We start from the raw sequence: 12,266 nt of genomic DNA on the forward strand, positions 1-12,266 counted from the left end.
TTAATTGCAAGATTGTTCCCTCTCCTCCTCCCCTCTGACCTTTATGGCACTGTATTACTTTTAATCTACTATATTTAGAGAGCCTCCTAGGTTATTTTTGAAAGAGATTTCATTAAAATAAACAGTAGGGGGAACAAATCATTTTTCAAATAAGTCACTCTGAAGGCTCCAAAATGTTACTAAATTTAGCCATGTGGCTGCATAAAGTCCCACAATGCTACTGTCAGAAAAGCTTCCAAAAGCATCAAGCTGGAAAAGAAATAAAATTCACGCTGGTTTTTTGGTGCTGCTATCACCAGCTTCTTTTGCCTTCCTGTATTTTACTTAGCAGGCAAGAGCAAAGCTACAGGCTCTGGAGAAAATTGAGGCCATTTATTAAAGCATAAAAGTGAGTAATAGCTGAGGGACACACCCATCTTTAAGTTCTTGACTGTGGGAGGATTATTATGGGGAAAATGATTCTATTTTGAGAAGCAGTGAATGCTAGATAAAGAGCTGACATAGGAAGGGGAAGAGCTGGTTCACATCCTGCCTCCAACATACAGTGGCTATGTGACCCTGGACAAGTAACTTTGCCTCTCAGATGCCTAGGTCTATCAGTGGTACAACAGTAGTAAATATATACTGGTAGAGGCAATTTCTTCACCTGGAGTCCCTTCTACCAGTGAAATTACAGATCTGAACACATACACAAAAAGCCCATTTTAAGTAACTAATTGAACTCTCAGTCTGTCCAATAATTATTTCCATCATTCAGTCAGTCAACAAGCAGTTAATTAAGTGATTACTTTGTTCTGGGCAGTGTGTTAAGTCCTGGGGATACTAAGAAAGGCAGAAACTAAGCCCCTGCCTTCAAGGAGTTCTCATTCTAGCCATTCTAGAGGGAGACAAGATGCAAACAACCCTATGCATACAAGATCTATACAGAGTAGAAGGAAGGTCATTTCAGAGGGACGGCAATGGGGGAGGGGAGGAAGGGAGGGGACACAGGAAAACACCTCCTACAGATGGCAGGATTTGAGCTGAGTCTTTGAACCAAGTAGGAAAACCTGTAGGTGGGTGGAGCTGAGGAAGGAGTGCACTCAATCCTCTCTCTTGAAGAGATTTAAAAACCTAATGTAAATCTTTTCTTAAAGATCTGCCTTGCTGGGTAATTTTTTTTCCTTTTCATGTACTGGATTGTAAAGCAATAAGGGTAATATCACCAAATTTATTCCTGAAAGGGTGAAAAGACTTTCAAAAGAATGAGAACATTTTTCTTTTCATCATCACCATCTCTTTCAACATACAGACACAGACACACACACAGACATACAGATACACACAGACACACACACAGACATACAGATACACACAGACACACACACACACATACAGATACACACAGACACAGACACACACAGACACACAGACACACACAGACATACAGATACACACAGACACAGACACACACATACACACACACAGACATACAGATACACACAGACACACACACAGACATACAGATACACACAGACACACACACAGACATACAGATACGCACAGACACAGACACACAGACATACAGATACACACAGACACACACATACACACACACAGTTATCCCTCCCATGTTGCAACTTTCCCTATTATGGTTTCCATATATCATGGGTAGGCATAAGAAATTAAATCGGGATTTTGGGGGAATTTTGTGGAAGCTGCAGACAACACATGAAGACACAGAGCCTATGACCAAATACTTAACCCAAATTTTTAATAAGGTACTGTAAACACCTCATAAAAGAAAAAACATTCGGATTTCTCTAGTATGGAGGGCCAAAAAAATTTTACATGGAATTTCCAGATTACAGGGGTGCTGTGCCCCTAACTGCCATGATGTGGGGGGGATAACTACATTTGTATGTATACGTATGTGTATATGTATATGTGTATATGTATATATCTATATATCTTAGGCTAACATTTATATTAGTACCTACTATGTGCCAGGCCCTGTGCTAAGTGCTTTACAATTAGTATCTCACTTGACCCTCACAACAACCTCAGGAGGTAGCTGTTATTATCCTCATTTTTCAGGTATAGAAACTGGGGCAAAGAGAAGTTAAGTGACTTGCCCAGGGTCACACAACTAGAAAGTATCTGAAACAGGACTTCCTGACTTCAGACCTGGCATTGTATCCACTGCGCCACCTAGCTGCCAATCCATGATATTATTCCTGAACCACGAATATTAGTTATTATGATGCTCTCCAGTTCAAGAGGCTTTTCCCCACTGCTTACCATGATCAAATCTAAGCCCCCCTCTCTAGCTTTCTGACTACTTTGTTTCCTTTAAAGATCTTCTCTTTAGGGAAGGGTGCCCTTGGTTGTCAGTGCTCTCTTTCTCCTTAAGTTATCTGGTACTTATCTGTTTCCATGTTGTATCCCTCAATAGAATGTAAGCTCCTTGAAGGCAGGGGTTATTTTTCATTTCTGTTCTTGTAGGGATAGAGCCAGAGACCTTGGTTCAAAGTCCTGTCTCTGACATATACTAGCTGTATAACTTAGGGCAAGCTCCTGAGCCTCATAGGGCTCAGGCTCAGGGCAGTGAGGCAAGTCACTTAATCTCTGTTTGCCTCAGTTTATTTATCTGTAAAATGAGTATAATAACAGCATCTCTCTCCAAGGGTGATTGTGAGGATCAACTAAGATAGTATTTGTAAAGTGCTTAGCACAGAGTCTGGCACATAGTAAGTGCTCTATAAAGGTTAGCTATTATTATTAATGGTGAATAGGGGAAGCTAGGTGATGCATTAGATAGCAAGCTGTGCCTGGAATCCGAAAGATCCGAGTTCAAATCCTGCCCTAGAGACTTCCTAGCTATGTGACCCTGAGGAAGTCCTTAACCTCTCACAGCCTTAGCTTCCTCATCATTAAAATAATAGCACCTATCTCCCAGGCTCATCGTGAAGATTTAATGAGCTATATGGCATAAAGCCCTTTGGAAAGCTGAGAGCATTACATAACTGTTAGTTTTGATTATGGGAAGTATTCATTCATTCTAATGTGCAATTTCTCAGAACCGCATTTCTAATTAAATCTTGCATCCCTCTAGTGCCTTGAATGAAATGTTCCGCATTCAGGAGCGCTAAGCTAAAGACTGAATCTTCCTTGGCAGAGTTCTTGGCGGCATGGCACTGTGAAAACAGTGTTGGATTTGGAATCTAAATACCTGGATTTGGATCCTACCTCTCTACCATGTACTGTCACTCTGACCAGTCACTTAACCTCCCACCTCAGTTTCCCCATCTGCCAAATGAGGGTATTAGGTGAGATTCTAAGGTCCCTTCCAGCTTTAACAAACCCAAGGGGATTGTAGATGTAAAAATCCCACTTAGAAGAACCAGTAGATCACAAATCGATGGAACAACACACTCCAAAACAAGCTAGAAATCAAAGTGGTAACATCTTTTGGAGGGGGACTGATGAAATGAAGATGGATTACAGCTTAAACATGTATGAAGCTCTCATCAAAAGTATAGGAAATATCAATGAAATATTAGCTAGTCTTTAAAGAAGTACTGTCCTTTCTAAGAGCCTTAAGCAGAGGCCGGTCTGCCTTATTGATTCATGCTGGTGTTCCTACTATTTCTTGTGAAAATCCTGTTAAGGGATCCTGGCACGAGAGAGCTTCAGAGTAAGGGGGAGGGGGACTTCAGGCTTGGAGGCCAGACCTACCTAGGGCTTGTCATCACTGAGGCCATCATTGCAATATTATTTTGGTCATAGTAGTCCAGAGAACAATTTGCACTACAATGGATTGCTCTTAGCGTAGCAGCCCATTCAGAGTGCTGCTTCTCAAAGAAATGAAGAAGGTCAGAAATGGTTAATTGGATAATCACATTTCAGAGGACATAACACTCTGAAGTTCATAGCCTAAGTCAATAGATAGTTTAGTATTTGTTATACTTTTTGAATAGCATGTTATCTAGTCTTAGTTTTTTAAGGTAGATGATGATGATAACAATATTATTCCTCTCCAGGCTTGCCTCTAGGCTTTCCCTACCATGCCCCAGCTCTTCACCCTGAAGTCTCACTCAAGCACTGGAATTTGCTGGGAGTACCCTCTGCTGCCTCTCCCTCTGACTGGATGGATCCTCTCAGAACTCCCATTTAAGGAGGGCACCCAGGCCAGTCATGTCTCATTGCTCTTTAGGCTACACTTTTCACTTCCTCCACCATATCCTTCCCCCACCACCTCACCCTCTACCTTCCTCCCACATATGTTGTCTTTTTCTGATAGAATGTAAGGTTCTTGGATTGTCTTTCTTTCTGTTTGTATCTTTATTCCTATAAATGCTTGTTGACTGAATTGGCCATTTTATATTTTTCTAAGGAAAAAAAGCTTCCTTAGTTTGAGTTCTTTTTATGTGTAGCTCCTAAGAATTAAAATTTTTTTTTTTTTGTAAATCAGTTGAGGAGGAAAAAAGTAGGCATTTGGGGGTACACAGTTTGAGAATTTCATAGAACTTTATTTTATGTATATATTATGTGGATTCATAAAGGATCTGTGATTTTATTAGTGTAGGAAACTCCTGTTAGAAACTTGATTATTATCCAGTTCATCGGGATTTATTATTTTATTATCTGGATTCGTAAAGGATCTGTGATTTTATTAGTATAGGAAACCTCTGTCAGAAACTCCTCATGTGAAATGCAAATTAAAACTACTCTGCGGTACCATCTCATACCCATTAGATTGGCTAAGATGACAGAAAAGGAAAATGACAAATGCTGATGGAGATGTGGGGAAATAGATACATTAATGCGTTGCTGGTGGAGCTGTGAACTGGTCTAACCATTCTGGAGAAAAATTTGGAACTAGGCCCAAAAGGGTGTAAAACGGGACATACTCTTTGACCCAGTAATACTACTAGGTCTATTCCACAAAAAGATCAAAGACAGAGGAAAAGAACTCATATATACAAAAATATTCATAGCAGTCCTTCATGTAATGGCAAAGAACTGAAAACTGAGGAGATACCCTTCAACTGGGGAATAGCTAAACAAGTTATATGAATACTATTGTGCTGTAAGAAATAATGAAGGGGATGGTTTCAGAAACACCTGGGAAGACTTATATGAATTGATACAAAGTGAGCAGAACCAAGAGAACAATGTACATAGTAAAAGCAATATTGCAAAGGTAATCATCTGTGAAAGACTTAGTAACTGATCAATAACGTGATTCACCATAATTCCAAAGTATTCGTGATGAAAAATGCTTAGCCACCTCCAGACTGAGAACTGATAGATTCAGAGTTCAGAATAAAGCATATATTTTCTCTTTATTTTTCTGCTTTCCCCGCCTCTAGAACATGGCTTATGTAAAAATATGTTTTGCATGACTTCATGTGTAAAATGGGTATTGTATTTCTTGTCTTCTCAATGGGTGGGGGAAGGGTAGAGGGAGAGAATTTGGAACTGAAAATCAAAATAAAATTTAAAAAGGAAAAAACAGAACCTCCCCGTGTGGGAACTCCCTCTACCACTACCAGCTTGTCAGCTGCCTATAAGAGCATAAATAAATCTTGGGGAGTTGCCCAACATACATAGGGGGTTAAAATCAATCTAATCCAGCATCACCAGCTGCTTCTTGTAAATCTCAAACTCTATGTCCTGTAGATATCTCAAACTTAACATGTTCAAAAAGGTGCTTGTTATCTCCATCTCCTAAATCTAACCTTCCTCCAAACTTTTTTGTTTCTGTAGAAAGCACTATCATCTAGGCTCACAACCCTGGAGTCATTCTCAACTCTTTCTTCCCTCTCCCCCACCCCCCACATCCAATCAGTAGCCAATTCTTGCTAATTCTACCTCCACAATGTTCCTCATATCTACCCTCTTCTCTCCAGTCAGAGGATCTAGTTGAAGCCTTCATTACCTCTCACCTTCATCCTCCTAATTGGTTCCTCTGCTTTCAGTCCCCTTTCCAATTCATCCTTCTCACTGCTGCCAAAATGACATTTTGACGTGTAAATCTGACCTTGTCACCTCCCGGCCAGAAGACCTTCAGTGGTTCCTCAGAAAGAGTGTACGCTCCTCAACTAGGTACTTAAAGCCTTTCACAATATGGCTCCAACTTATCTTTCCAGGCTCACTGCTCATTACTCCCCCTTCATTCATTCTACGTTCAACAAAACTGAACTACTTGCTGTTCTCTGAACTCAGCATTTCGAATACCATTTCTTTGCCTATCCCTAAACCTTGGAATGTACTCCCTTCTTTCTTCATCACTAACTCTTAGATTTTCTACTTCCTTGAAGGATCAGATCACACACCATCTTCTGATGGGATCCTTTCTTGATTACATTAGTTGTTAGTACTCTTTCCCTCCTACTCAGAGGATCGTATACATGTTTACCTGATTATATGTGGTATCGCTTCAGTAGAATGTAATCTCCTTGAGGACAGAAACTGTGTAGTTGTTGGCTTTTCCTTCTTTCCTTCCTTTCTTCCTCCCTTCCTTCCTTCCTCCCTCCCTTCTTCCCTCCCTCCCTTCCTTCCTTCCTTCCTTCCTTCCTTCCTTCCTTCCTTCCTTCCTTCCTTCCTTCCTTCCTTCCTTCCTTCCTCCCTTCCCTTCCTTCCTCCCTCCCTTCCCTTCCTTCCTCCCTCCCTTCCCTCCCTCTCCCTCTCCCTCTCCCCACCCTCTCCCTGTTTCCCTAGCACAGTTCTTTGAATGTAATAGTTACTTAATAAATGCTCGCCACATTGGGCTGGAGAAGCTAGCATTTTGAGTGTTTAGTAAATGCTTGTTAATAAACCGAGAATGCTTTTCAAAATACTAAAGTTTGAAAAAAATTTTGTGCTGGCTATGAAATCTCAAATACAATATCCTCCTCTCCCAGAAACCTTTTATGAAAATAATTTTCGAATAAAATAATTTTCAAATACTATAAAGATCCTTTTCCTTGTAACTAAAAAACAATATTACTATCGTTGCATGGCAACACATATCATACTAATGTTTGTTATCTATTTAAGGCTTCCGATTCCTTCCTTTACTGGAAGTCTAACATAGGTCTTTGCTAAACCAATAGGTCAGCATTAAATATTTGGCCACACTGTACCATATATAGAAAAATAAAACTACAGAAATAAATCTAGATTTCAGAATATAAATATATTGCAAAGAGATTAAGACTTCTCTGATGAAAAAGAAAAATAATGCTAGTAAAGTTTTTTGCTCATTAACAATTCAGAGTTGCAGTTACTAATCCTTTAGTGTCACTCCCAGTGACGGCTAGTGGGTAGAATTCTGTGAAATTTATAGGAAGCCATAGCTTTTCCTCGCAAACCAAGCCCTTTCATTTTGACAAGCAGGTGACTTACTAAAAGCCATCTTATTCTCCCCAGGCCCTTGTAAAGGAAATAAGTTTAGCTTAAAATGCAGTTTCTCTTACCGTCAAATGATACTTCTGGAACATGTATGATCTGGGGCACAGGCAGAGAGGACATATGAGGCCTAAGATTAAGTACAACCACCATGCCTGAAAACCGAATCATCTTCTAGAACCAACATGGTGTAATCAAACCTGCCATTTTAGACAAGTTTTGGACTTCTGGTTGAGTGTTACACACTGAGTCAGAGACAGACATCCTTCTGTGGTTATTTGCTTCCTGTCTGATTAATTTGCTCTTTGTTCCTTCCTCCTTTACTACAAACTACTGTGCACAAAATGTCACCGAATTGGTTTGTCTTAAGAAAAAAGAAAAAAAAAGCTAAAAGTGTTTCTCCTCCCTACAGCTTTTACTTCCCTTGGTACAAGGACCCAAATGAATCTCCGTACTGTGAATGGCATCAACTTTTTCAGTAAATATTGAGCAATGAGAAATAACCGTTACAGCTCTCGAGATTCCTTTCAGGGGAGTCTGTTTGAAAATGTTTCTCTTCGTGTGGACTATTCACCTTAGGAACTAAACAGTTGCTAAGGAATAAAAAATTCAATTTCATGAATAATTAAAGTGTCTCTTGGTCCTACAAGGGGATGCGAAACCCCCAAAACAAACAAAAAACCCAACTCATACCCAAACATGCTGGGCTTAGAGAGCTACATCTAGGAATGACCAATTTCGAGCTAGGAGGAAATGTAGACATCATATAGTACAACCTATTCATTTTACAGATAAAGAAACTTAAAGGTCAGAGGTCACAGAGGCAGTAAGTTACAGAGGCAGAATTCAAACCCAGCTCCCCTGACTCTAAGTCCAGAGATTTTCAATGCATTCTAGTGCCTTGCAAGGGAGTAGGGAGTGAATAGGAAGGTAGTTGATTAAAAACAAACAAAAATCCTAGGTAAGCAATAAGTAGGCAAGAAGGCAAGGTATTTTGAATTGTAAATTTTGTGCCAAAATTTGTACATTTGCATGTATGTGTGTTATTTCAGGTATAATCAGACACAAAGATAATCAGCTGCAAAACCACAGCAAAAAAAAAAAAAGCAAAGTAAATTTTGTTTGTTTTCACTGTCAATCTAAAAGGCTTTTTGGTATTGTTAGAGGGCTAGTGGCTAAACCAACACTACTTACACATGTTTGAGAAAAAGTGTAGAAATGAAGAGAATTAATGGAGAAAGGCTATGTCTCTTTCTGTCACTATTTAGAGACTAGAAAGGAGAATCAAAGTAGAAAATAAAATCACAATTGTGGAGCAAGGGTAAAATAATCTTAACATGCTGGTGTAATTTTCCTCTTACCCACCTATGGGATTTATAGTTCAAATTTGCCGAAAATGTCCTTTGGCTTTGTGAAAACAAAATCACTCATGAGGAAGAAGAAAGGTCTAGTTCCCTAATGGAGTAAAACCTAAAAGTGGATAAGTTAGGGTAAATTCCCCTAACACTACTGTTAAATAGTCATCCAACAAGCATATAGTAAGTAACTTTGGGAAAAATCATGCAACACCTCTGGAATCCTTGCATCCTCATTTGTAAAATGAAAGAGGCTGGGCCAGCTAGGTGGTGAAGTGGATAGAGCAGAGTGGCCCTGGAGTCAGGAGGACCTGAGTTCAACTAGCTGTGTGACCCTGGGCAAGTCACTTAACTCCTAGTGCCTCCAAAAAATAAATGAAAGAGTAGGTGACCTCTAAGGTGTCTTGTAGTTCTAAATCCATGAGCCTATGATCTGAGTAATACAGTTAAAATTTCTCTTTAAGTTTATTGCTTTATTCTGAAGTTCTAAATGGGTGGTGTTGCCAAATTCCCTTTGATATATCACATATATCTTAACTCCATAGCTCTCTACCTTCATATTATCCTCCACCCTTCCCCTCACCCCGCCCCCGAGCATTCAGATATATCACAGGTTCTTAACCTACTGTGCATGAACTTAAACACCTAGAATATACAAAAAAGGCAGATCCCCTGCTAACATTTATTTTTAACTGTTCCTATTAATGAAGAGGGATCCAAATAAAAGATAAGAAACATAGGCCAAGGCAGGTGAGAAACAGACAGTTGGATTGGAATTTGGGCTCCATTCCCATCTTTATTAAAATCTTGTAATACTATCAGCAAGAGGCATCATGGCATAGTGCATGGGGAGTTGGCTTAAGAGTCAAGATCTGGATTCCCACCCTGCCTCTGATATATACTAGCTTGTCTGTGTGACCATGGGCAAATCACTTAATTTTTCAGTGGCTCAGGCAACTCTCAAGGATTACAAATTATACAGAAGATGCCAGTCATTATTTGTGGACAAGAGGTCGTTACTGAGAGCTTTTTGCACTAATGAAACCATAGATCTAGTTTAAAAAATGTTGACAGCATCCATTAACACTTATTGAGTGTCTGTCATGCACAAAGTACCATTCTTGTTGCTATAAGGAGTGACATAAGGACTGGAATTTAAGAATATCTCGAAGGACTAAGATTCATCAATGAAAGGAGGGGCACATTTGCACACAATAGAGATAGTAGGATGAAAAACATTATTTCAAATTAAAGTTGTAATATCTGAACCAAAGCCAATGCAACAAAGATTAGGAGGGAAGCAGAAAATTGGGAGAAAATCTTTACAACCAGTGTCTCTGATAAAAGCCTCATATCTAAAATACACAGGGAACTGAACCAAATTTATAGGAATACAAGCCATTCCCCAACTGAGAAATGGTCAAAAGATATGAACAGGCAGTTTTCAGAGGAAGAAATTAAAGATATCTATAGGCATATGAAAAAATGCTCTAAATCACTATTGATTAGAGAAATGCAAATGAAAACAACTCTTAGGTACCATGTCTCTCCTGTCAGATTGGCTAACATGACAAAACAGGAAAATGATAAATGCTGGAGAGGATGTGGGAAAACTGGAACGTTGTTACATTGTTGGTGGAGTTGTGAACTGATCCAGCCATTCTGGAGAGCAATTTGGAACTATGCCCAAAGGGCTATAAAAATGTGCATACCCTTTGATCCAGCAGTATCACTTCTAAGGCTATATCCCAAAGAGATCATACAAGTGGGAGAGGAATCCATATGTACAAAAAATATTTATAGCAGCTCTTTTTGTGGTGGCAAAGAATTGGAAATCAAGGGGATGCCCATCAGCTGGGGAATGGCTAAACAAATTGTGGTATATGAATATAATGGAATACTATTGTGCTATAAGAAATGAGGAGCAGACAGACTTCATTATAACCTGGAATGACCTATATGAACTTATGCTGTGTGAGGGGAGCAGAACCAGGACATCATTACACACAATTACAAACACGTGCTATCTGTAAAGACTAACTTTGGTAGACTCCTCACATCAATGCAAGGTTCAAAGACAGCTCTAAAAGACCCATGATGGAAAAAACTATGCACATCCAGAGAAAGAATTATGGAGTCTGAATGCAGATTGAGGCGAACTATTTGCTCTCTTTTTTTTCCTTCCTTTTTGGTTTTGTTTGTCCTTTCTCATGATTCATTCCATTGGTTATAATTCTTCTTTACAACTGGACTATTACGTAAATAAGTTCAAGGTGAAGGTATATGAAGAACCTACATTGGATTACATGCCATCTTGGGGGGTTGGGGTGGAGGAGAGGGAGGGAGAGAAAATTTGGAACCCTAAAACTTGTGGAACTGAATGTTGTTAACTAAAAATAAAAAATAAATTCATAAATAAATAAAATTATAATATCTGCTTGTAGTTATTTGTATTTAAAGTGCATTTGCCAAGATAGGAGACATTATAGCAAATTATACAAAATATTTTTAAAATCATGAAACAAATTCTGGCATCATTTGAGGCAATTGATACACCTGGTCCTTTTAGGGTTAAGAACATACAGTATATCCCATAAATTTTACCATAACATAAAATTCTTAATATGCACTTACAATCATGAAAACTATAAACTTGCCAAAGATGTAACTGAGCAGAATTCTGTAATTCCCTTGGTCCACCAGTAAGGTTAAGCAATGCCCTAGGATACCACTAGGTGCCACTAAGAGGCAAAAAAGAAAGGAAAAATGAAAAGAGAAGACAAAGGGAGAAAAGAAAGAAAAAACATAAAAGAAAGGAGGAAGAGGAGTTATAGGGGGAGATATATATTGGCCAGACACCCACCTCTCAGAGATCTTGTAATTCAGATTTAGCCCCAAATCAGTAGAAAGAAGGTACTAATATAATCCACTTTTTAAAAAATAGCCTAAAATTTCACCTCCTTAGTGAAATTTTCTCTCAGTTTGACCTCTGCACATTTCTTGCAATCATCCACCACCATATTTCAGCCTTCTAATTAGTGTTCCTACCTCCTACATTCACTTTTCTAAATAACTTTTCACAAGATGCCAAAATAATCTTCCTAAGGGCACAGGTCTACTCTGGCTAAAATCCCTTTATGGCCTCTAGGATAAAATTACAAATTTCTTAGCCTGGCATCTAAGACTTTCCAACTTCTGGCTCCAACTATCTTTCCAGTCTCAATTCATTTTATTCTCTTTTAGATCCTCTATATTCAAACCAAATTGAACTGGTCATTCCTCAAACTTAAAATTTCCCCACCTACCTATGTGTATTTTCATACACCAGAGGCTACATTTGAAATATACTTTCTACTATAAAGCAGCAGTCATTAAAACTACTTAGTACTGGCTAAGAAACCGAGTGGTGGATCAGTGGAATAGTATAAGTACACAAGACACAGTAGTCAACGACTATAGCAATCTACTCTTTGATATTCATATACCACAATTTGTTTAGCCATTCCCCAACTGATGGGCATCCCCTTGATTTCCAAT

General features: G+C 38.9%; 1 protein-coding gene across 6 annotated transcripts in view; it reads right to left on the reverse strand.

The window, feature by feature from the left end:
* The window catches only part of WIPF1 (WAS/WASL interacting protein family member 1), a 161,486-nt gene that overhangs the window by 36,538 nt on the left and 112,682 nt on the right, over positions 1–12,266 (reverse strand). The window contains exon 1 of one of the 6 annotated variants that reach the window (XM_036745171.1): positions 7,443–7,580. The exons of the other annotated variants lie outside the window; for them this stretch is intronic. The gene's annotated coding sequence lies outside the window, so the exon portion shown is untranslated. Of the gene's footprint in view, positions 1–7,442; positions 7,581–12,266 lie in introns of those variants that run through there. 6 annotated transcript variants of the gene reach the window in all.

The sequence above is a fragment of the Trichosurus vulpecula genome, chromosome 2 (genome assembly GCF_011100635.1).
Source record: "Trichosurus vulpecula isolate mTriVul1 chromosome 2, mTriVul1.pri, whole genome shotgun sequence".
Classification (NCBI taxonomy): domain Eukaryota; kingdom Metazoa; phylum Chordata; class Mammalia; order Diprotodontia; family Phalangeridae; genus Trichosurus; species Trichosurus vulpecula.